This window comes from Nanorana parkeri, unplaced genomic scaffold (genome assembly GCF_000935625.1).
Source record: "Nanorana parkeri isolate BGI_ZX_2015 unplaced genomic scaffold, ASM93562v1 scaffold48, whole genome shotgun sequence".
NCBI lineage: Eukaryota > Metazoa > Chordata > Amphibia > Anura > Dicroglossidae > Nanorana > Nanorana parkeri.
In genome coordinates, this window is record NW_017306316.1 from 2,512,316 (window position 1) to 2,521,900 (window position 9,585).

Genomic DNA, 9,585 nt, shown 5'->3' on the forward strand with positions numbered 1-9,585 from the left:
TTTTTCTTAGATTTCCTTTCTTAACTTTTAAGTCCCGGGCATGTTTCATTACTCACAAATGTAAATAATTCCATTGATGGTCTCATTTGTAAAGTCCCTTTTCATGTCCCGCTGTATAAAAATGCGTTAGCTGGCACATTTTATCTTTTTTTCCCCTTGTTTTTGTGATTTTTATTATTTCTTTCTTGCACTGTACAGTTTGAACCTGAAAAAAAGACAATATTAGGTGTACATATTTGCCCATAACAATAATACCTCCAAACTGGCTTAGTTTTTGAACCTCCAGATGGGGGGTGTTTGGGAAATCAAACATAATGTAGACCAAATATATAGGTATAATTGGGTGATTTGGAGCAGGGCTTAAAGTGTATGTCCAGCCAAAACCTTTTTCTTTGTTTTGGATAGAATAGGGAGGGGTTAGAACCTTTGCTTTTTACTGCTATCTGGTACTTAGACAGATTTACCATCACTTCTTCTCCTGCTGCTAAATGCGAGACAGGAAGTGACGGTAATTCTCTCTAACAGCAAGACAGACAGAAAAGACAAATATTTTCATTTTGTAAGGGAAAGATGGAGCCCCTGTAAATGAAAAAAAGTTTCTGTCTTATGTCTCTGTTGCAGATTTTCCCTCACTTCATGTCTGCAGAGGAGCAAATAAGAATTCATCTCATTAACCAAACCCCAGATAGCAGTAAAAACCTGATTGGGAGTTGCCCTTTCCCATTCCACCCAAGAACCAGTTGGCTTGACATACACTTTAATACTCCGTTTTTCTTTTACAGAGTTTGGAGGTATGCATAGTGGATGCATCTAGTTTGTGAATTGGACCAGTAATTCAAAGTACTATTAGGAGCCATTGAAATCAACATTCTTGAACACAGTAATAATGAATTGATATATTGGAGTTTGCCCACAGAATGCCTCTTTCCACTCTTTGGATGACTGGTACACCTTAAAGTTTAAAATGAGAAGTATCTCTAACCATATTGGTGTTTTTTTTAGGCAGGGACAGTGTGGAAAAAAAATCACAGTAGAAAAATATTTTTTAATATTTTTGTTTTTTTCTTTACAACACTGAATATTCTGTGTATATGTATATACAAACCGATGGCCTCTACCTCCTGGAGTTTACAGCTCAGCTTGTTTCACTCCTAAATTATTTTTAGGTTCAGTGTGCAGACTTTAAAACTTGAATGTTCCTTCCAACTTTTATATGTAAACATTACAATACAATAAAACTGAAGATCGCTTTTCACCTATATCAAGGCATTTTAATGGATTAACCTCGTATGAATCCAGGAATCGACATTTTTGGGGGAAGACAGAGGTATTTGTAATGGACTATTAATTGTGAAAGTTATTGTAATTTATCTTTAGAATAATATTTTTTATCCTGAATGAGCTGGATTGTAATAGGAGGAGACTACTTTTTTTCTTTTTTTTTTTAAATCTTACGGGAAGTTTTGACTTCAATGAAGTAACTTTTGCTGTGAAAGACTATGTATATTGGAATTCCAAATTTTACAGATGGTATGGTATCTTTTTTCTACTTTTGGTTTTCTTATCTGGAGTGGCTCATGAAAATCCAATTCCAGCGGAAGCTTTACAGCGAAAGATTTGCCACCAAATAAAACCTATGAAGATGGAACTGGAGACGGGAAAGACTGTATCTTACAGTATGGGTCTATGAGACACTTGATGGACACTTTGTAAAATGTAGATTTGAAGTAAAGTGGTGAAAACATTAAATGTGACAGTAAAAAATTTAAATCTGTTTTTGTTCAACTTTTCATCGGCATTGTCACTGTGTGGGATATATTTAAAACTGCACTGCGGGCACGGTCAAATTTGTGAAGTCCCTATAGAAATTGGGGAGTTTAGGAGCTTCAACTGACATATTTTGGAAATTCCACCATAGCAGTTCTTAAAATTGCTATGGTGGAATGCGGACATGGGTAATATGTCCTCCACCTCCCCACATACCCTCTTTTGTCACAGGTCTTGGGCAGCAGGAACAGGAATATTACGGTAATGTGTTCTCATCAGGTCACATGACCTCTCCCACCCTTGTAACAATTTTATAAAGTGACTTCCTGCCATTGCTGATTCCTCTTTCTGAAATCTATTTTCACTGACCTGTAACAAGTGTTTATATAAGGAGTTCAGACTCTTTTTCAACATGAATCAACTCGGGTTTTTTTTTGTTGTTTTTTTTTAATCTAAATGATAATTATTAAGAGTTTAACCTATCAGTATCTGAAATACCATAACAGATACCAGTTATCATTGTATATCATAGATGGTGTACAAATCCATCTTTAATTCTTATCAAACTTAAATGGACATATACCATTAGAAACACTAAAATCTCCCTCCAGTACAGTACTTGCAAATGTCACAGTAGCATCATAATTAATAAACTTCAATGTATGCACTCTTTTACATGCAATATTCTCCTCTATACTATATACCCAGCTCACATTCTGCCTCATAAAAGTCTTCTTGTGCACCAGATATTGTAATATGATATTCCACTATACTCCGTGATTGCTTAAGGACATTTTTCCAATGTTTTCCATTGTCTTAAAAACTTGTAACGCCATTGTATATTTCTTAAGAGAATGCCTTCAACATACTCCCTAGATAACACTCATTGGAGAACTTGGTGTGTTAAGTGACACGGCTTTATTAATATGGTTGTGCTCATTAGTATTCAATCCTTTTAGAATGATCCTACTCCCATCCAACAAAGTATGTGCATCTGGTGGATGGAGTGTACTTGTGTGAAATCTCAGTATGCATATGCACAAATGTCAATGCCAATCTCGGGCCACATTCACATGTATCTGTATGTATAAAATGTTTCACATCTCCCAGCTATGTCGGCACAGATTTATATCAAATGTCCACTGGGGTACAATGTTTGTGTATGTATATATATATATATATATGTAGAGATATATATATCTCTAATTACACACAACATGAAATCTTATAAAGCTGTGTTCATCTCATGCACCACATGGTACAGACCATGTAGTCCCACAGTTGCACAGGCTGTATGAATCATGTTGATAGGATGACACGTGGTTGGTGAATGTTTCTAAACACAAGGAGTATGTTGTCATCAAGGCCATGGGGTATTTATCTTGTATGTTCTGATCTCCACCACATCCAATCTTCCTTTTATCATGAAAAGTTCTTCTAAAAAAAAGAAATAAATCATATAAACATATAGGCCGATGTAAGCTGCAATGTCATAGAAGCATGCCTGGTTCCTCCACACACCACGTGTTCTTGCTCACATGTTTCCTACTAAACTAGGATTTCCTCAAAGGAGTGTGGTGTGCTCCATGCTCACTATTAGTCTCTACATATAGCGATGGATAACATCCACCCACAGAGTGGCACCACCTCATTGTGAGGGAAAAACTTCCACATCGCATTCCAGCCTGGTTGGACACAATATCCTCATCTAATTCCACCACAAGAGCCAGATCCGATCCTTGCTAACTGCATCTAAAGATCTAAAGGTGCCCATACACCTGCCGATTATCGTACAATATCCCGCGATCGTACGATAATCGGCAGGTGTATGGAAGGCGTGCGACCGTTTCCACTGTACGGTCGCACGTCTTTTGTCTTACAAGCATGTTTGAAAACCCGCCGTGAATTGTACGATTTTTGGCGGGTTTATGGCTTGCTCGTAAGACAAATGCCGCTCGGGCCGGTGTGCGCGAGCGCACACTGCCCGTTCAGCTGTTCATTCATCGGAAGCCCGCCCCGCTGATGCATCGCAAGTCTGCCCTCAGAGGGGCGGACTTGCAATTATCGCAATTATTATCTGCCTGTCCAATTACCTTACAACCATCACAAGACAAAAGTCTTGTGATGGTTGTAAGGTGTATGGCCAGCTTTACATAATGTGCGTGACAATCTCAACAAAAACATTAATTATGAAATATTCTATATCATTCTCATGCCTGTTCTATGTTCGTTTTTGTAACTGCTTTTATGTGCTTTGATATATGATCCTCCCCACACACTTGTATTCCCGTCACGTGGATAGTATGCACTTTGTCTCATAAAATTGCTTCTCATTGGTACATTTGAATGGCTCCGATTTCCATCCTAGGGATGATTGCAAGGATTCAGGCTCGGGAAGGCCTTGACCTGCTGAAAGCAACCTCATTCATTAGTTATAAATGGAACTGCAGTCATCCCAGGAACTGCTTGTATCATGGTAGCAGTCTCTTGAGGCAGTGCGTGTGATAGTAATACAGACTCGTAATGATTCTGAACCTTTGCAAAAACCACAAAGGTGTCAGATTTTGACTAATTTATCAACATTATAGTTACCAGCCACCATCCCAGAATGTTACTTGTACCTTTGTTAAATAAGGTCTTTAACTGTGGCATTAAAAGTACTTTGTTTTTATTTATATTCCAGATAAAAACATGTACTTAGTATAAACTGTCATATGCTGTGATAGACAGAGATCATGCACACCACAGATGCAGTATAATTCAGTGCCAATGACCCCGTGTCATTGTGGTGCACAGTAGATTAGGCTTCTTCAGGACCACATATATGTGAGTGAATTACACTATACTACACAAATGGAATATGAATACAAGCTGTATTTTTACTTGTATCGTCATAGCTCTCCCTTAAAGTCAACTGCAGCATTAAATATTACCGAAATTTGGATATTGCAGTTATGCATTCATACCATTTAGTGGTAACATGAGACTGTCTGTTGGCAAAGTTTGAAGTGGCTTGATTCATGTAAAAAACCAAGAGTAGCATAACTTTGGGGGTAACAACTGGAGTAGGGGGGTGGCAAGAGGGGCTGTTCCTAGAATTCCGTCTTTCCTTTATTTTCCCCACTGCTGCCAACCTCAACGCATGTACAGTGGTACCTCGGTTCACGAACGCTTCTGTTCGCGAACAGGAAGTTTGGCAAAATTTTGCCTTCGTTCACGAACTCCGCTTCGGGTGACGAATACAACCACAGCCATTTTCTCTGCTCTGACACATGGCCATGGCTTCCTCTAGTCGAGATCGCAGTCTGATCACAGTTTGATTAGGTTCACGACCAAATCGGTTGGCGACCAGAATCGCGGAACGAATTAGGTTTGTGAACCGAGGTACCACTGTATGTTGCTGTGCCAGCTTTTGATTGGCGATATTTTGTGGTCAATCATAAGTTGATGAAGTGGAGTTCATGGCCTATTCTGCCAGTATTAGGGCTGCAACAACTAATCGATTTTTGAAAAAGTTGTCAACTTTTTCAATCATCGATTAATCGGCTTCTGATTGGTTGGCCCTATTTACAGCTCCACACACACTGCGCGCCGCACCTCCTCCCCACCTCACGTTCGCCGCTGCCAGACCCGCCCGCATCCACGCTCCACACACCGCATCTCCTCCCCGCCTCACGTTCACCGCCCGCCCACCCACATCCACAATCGGCACAGGGAACTGCAGCTCTAGCCAGTATGACCAGATACCCACACATACTATATATGGGCCTTACCAGTAGGTCTCCCTACTTCAGTGGTTCTCAACCTGTGGGTCGGGACCCCCTCGGGGGGTCGAATCACGATTTGCCAGGGGTCGCCTAGTGGCTCTCGGCCGCCGGGAGAGAAACACTTTCTCCCGGAAAGGTCGGGACCTTTCTCTGCTCTGTTTTTTTTTTTTAAATCGGGGGGCCGCCATAAGTCTGAAAAAAAACAACCCACCATAGGAATGCATAGCTAGATTCCTATTGGCTATTTCACTTTGCAAAAGCCAATAGCAAACTAGCTATTGCCCCTGCCCTCTGATGCTGCCAATCAGCAGAAGGGGGACCTGAAGTTCTCCATCAGGTCCCCTTCTAGTGATTGACAGCAGCAGAGGGCGGGTGCAATATGTATGTATTCAAGCAAAAAAATATGTAAAACACACCTCTAGCTATGCATTCCATTTTCCTGGTCCGCAGCTGCAGAGATCGGGAAATGTCTCAGTGCCTGTGATTGGCGCTGTCAGCTTCCTGGCGTGCTCAGCACGTGGAGCTGCGAACACGACCCCTTCCGTGACAGTACTGCCGAGTGTATACCTCATACGTTATATAGCCACACACTTTAAATCCCATTCTTCTAGTTCCAGCTGCAGAGCCCGGTCCTGTCTTTGCCTATAGCAGTGGTTCTCAACCTGTAGGTCGCTGTGCTAGGTGAGAGTCCTCCTCAGCACTCTCCTAGCGCAGCAGTGTCAGTTCTCCTGCCACGCCTCCAGATGTCATGCTGCAGCCACGTCAGCCCTAAATTTTACTGGGGGGGGTGTCACCACAACTTGGCAAATGTTACCAAGGGGTCCCGGCCCTAGAAAGGTTGAGAACCACTGCCCTACTTTATAGTAGAGCCTTGTGTTACTGGAGTTGCTGATGTCCCACATTGCCGCACTTCACAAACAGCTCTTCCCAGGGGTCATTTACTTGAGAGTTTGTAATGTCTAACATGACACTCAGCCGCTGGCTGTCCATGCTTCTGGACTGTGAGCTGTGGGAGGGGCCGGACAGTGTCAAAGTCAGGGTTCTATAATTTTTCGCCACCCATTACATTTTCTCCACTGTGTCACTTCCAGTGGGGTGAGTCATCTGAATCGGCTGTTTTCATGACCCTCTTTCTTCGTGACATGCGCACCTGGAAGTGACGCGGTAGAGTAAGGGTTGAGGAAAGTTAAAGCACACTGGTAGTGGAGGGATGCCTCGTCAGTGCTGTGTGCGTGTACGACTGCTGCAACCCTGGTAGTTCTGCCACTAACTTCAAGCTGTAGAGGGACTACACATCTCAGCACATTATACAGCAATGAGAATAATACCACCAGCTATAGAGGACTATAAATCTAGAAATACATTGTACAGTATTGCAGAATGGCATTGGCTATAGAGAACTACAATTCCCAGCAATACATTACACAGCAATGCAAAATGGCATCAGCTATAGAGGACTATAAATCCCAGCAATAATGACTACCAACAGCTATAGAGAACTACAATTCCCAGCAATACCATTACACAACAATGCAGAATACCATCAGCTATAGAGGACTATAAATCTCAGAAATACACTGTACAACAATAAAGAATGCCAACAGCTATAGAGGACTACAAACCCCAGCAATACATTATACAACAATGCAGAATGGCATCAGCTATAGAGAACTACAGTTTCCAGCAATACCATCAGCTATAGAGGACAATAAATCTCAGAAATACATTGTGCAGCAATAAAGAATGCCAACAGCTATAGAGGACTACAAATCCCAGCAATACATTATACAGAATAATATAAAACTACATACTCTATGTTGCTCTGGGTTTGCCGCCTGATGTCTCCAAAGTCTCAGGAGGTCAGTGTGAGCGCTCAGGTGGGCTGTGCACACTTTCACCAGGGGTTCAGAGAGTTTCACAGGTGTGTGCGGGTGCAGCAGAGGCGGCCCCCTAATTAGGCTCTCAGGTAGCCAGTGGGGCTCCCTGGTGGTTAGTGGGGGCTCTGTGTTGGACCCTGGTGGTTAGTGGGGGCTTCCTGGTCCCCGGTGGTTAGTGGGGGCTCCGTGGTGACCAGTGTGGGCTCTATGGACCCTGGTGGTTAGTGGGGGCTCCCTGGACCCTAGTGTGGGCTCTGTTTTGGCCAGTTGGGGCTCCCTGTTTATTAATGGGACTCTGCTATGGCCGCAGCTGCCAGTTCAGATGTAGCTCTGTAATCGGGCGGCCACTCGCTCCTCAAGGGGGCCTCGGGAGGCCCTCTAACATACCTGATTAGAGGGCCGCGTCTGCCTGATCCAGCCAGCCCGGATGGCTGGCCGGGAGCAGTGGTGCAGGTGGCAGAGAGGCGGTGGAGGGAGGGAGAGGGAGCCACTGCACCGCTGCTTAATTTAGCGTAAAATGACAGAGCGGGGTCAGCGCATGCTGAAGCGCACAGTGCGCAGAAGTCACCAACTGTCTGCAGAGTCAATAGCTACAGACCTCCAAACTTCGTGTGGCCTTCAGATTGGCACAACAACAGTGTGTAGAGAGCTTCATGGAATGGGTTTCCATGGCCGAGCAGCTGCATCCAAGCCTTATATCACCAAATGCAATGCAAATCGTCGGATGCAGTGGTGTAAAGCACGCCGCCACTGGACTCTAGAGAAGTGGAGACGTCTTCTCTGGTGTGATGAATCACGCTTCTCTGTCTGGCAATCCGATGGACGTGTCTGGGTCTGGCGGTTGCCAGGAGAACGGTACTTGCCTGACTGCATTGTGCCAAGTGTAAAGTTTGGTGGAGGGGGGAATTATGGTGTGGGGTTGTTTTTCAGGGGTTGGGGCTTGGGCTTGGCTCCATAGTTCCAGTGAAGGGAACTCTTAAGGCATCAGCATACCAAGACATTATGGACAATTTCATGCCCCCAACTTTGTGGGAACAGTTTGGGGATGGCCCCTTCCTGTTCCAACATGACTGCGCACCAGTGTACAAAACAAAACTTTGTGGGAACAGTTTGGGGATGGCCCCTTCCTGTTCCAACATGACTGCGCACCAGTGTACAAAACAAGGTCCATAAAGACATGGATGAGCGAGTTTGGGGTGGAGGAACTTGACTGGCCCGCACAGAGTCCTGGCTTCAACCCGATAGAACACCTTTGGGATGAATTAGAGCGGAGACTGCGAGCCCGGCCTTCTCCTCCAACATCAGTACCTGACCTCACAAATGCACTTCTGGAAGAATGGTCAAACATTCCCATAGACACACTCCTAAACCTTGTGGACACCTTTCCAGAAGAGTTGAAGCTGTTATAGCTGCAATAGGTGGGCCAGCTCAATATTGAACCTTACGGACTAAGACTGGGATGCCATTAAAGTTCATGTGAGTGTAAAGGGAGGCGTCCCAATACTTTTGGCAATATAGTGTATATTTGCACACTTAAGAGTAAAGAATAAAGGAAAGTACTGCTCACCTGTCCTGTTCAGTTGTCTGATGATAAGGACTCCCTGGTGTGAAGAAGCCTTAGGTCATGCCTACAAAGTGGACAGGTCATGCTGGAACGCAGCCACTCATCAATGCAGGTCCGATGGAAGATGTGGCTGCATGGGAGACGTCTGCAGGAAGAAAGAAACAGAAAAGATCAGAGCCCAGACTGACAGCGGTTATATGTTATAATGCAATGAAACATTAGAAGATATAAACCTTATTTCTTATGAGTAGATGGAGAAAACAAGCAATATTACCTGACTTCCTCGCCGTCCTCCATATTGGAGAGACAGATGGGGCACTCCTCCATGAAGGACTCTGCGTTGTTCAGCTTCCTCTGTAGACAGATTATAATGGAATAATAATAGCAAACTAGATGAAGAAATCTGACACATACAGATATTATTTATCCCCAATATTTCATATTTTAGGTGTCAATGTCTGAATATGTTTCAGTTAAAGTGCATGTCCAGCAAAAATGTTTGTCTCAGTTTTGGATAGAGTTTGGAAGGGTTAAAACCCCTGCCAGGTTTTAGGTCACATCTGCGGTTCCATGAGATGTTGGATGCGGACAATGTTTTACTAGACAGGAG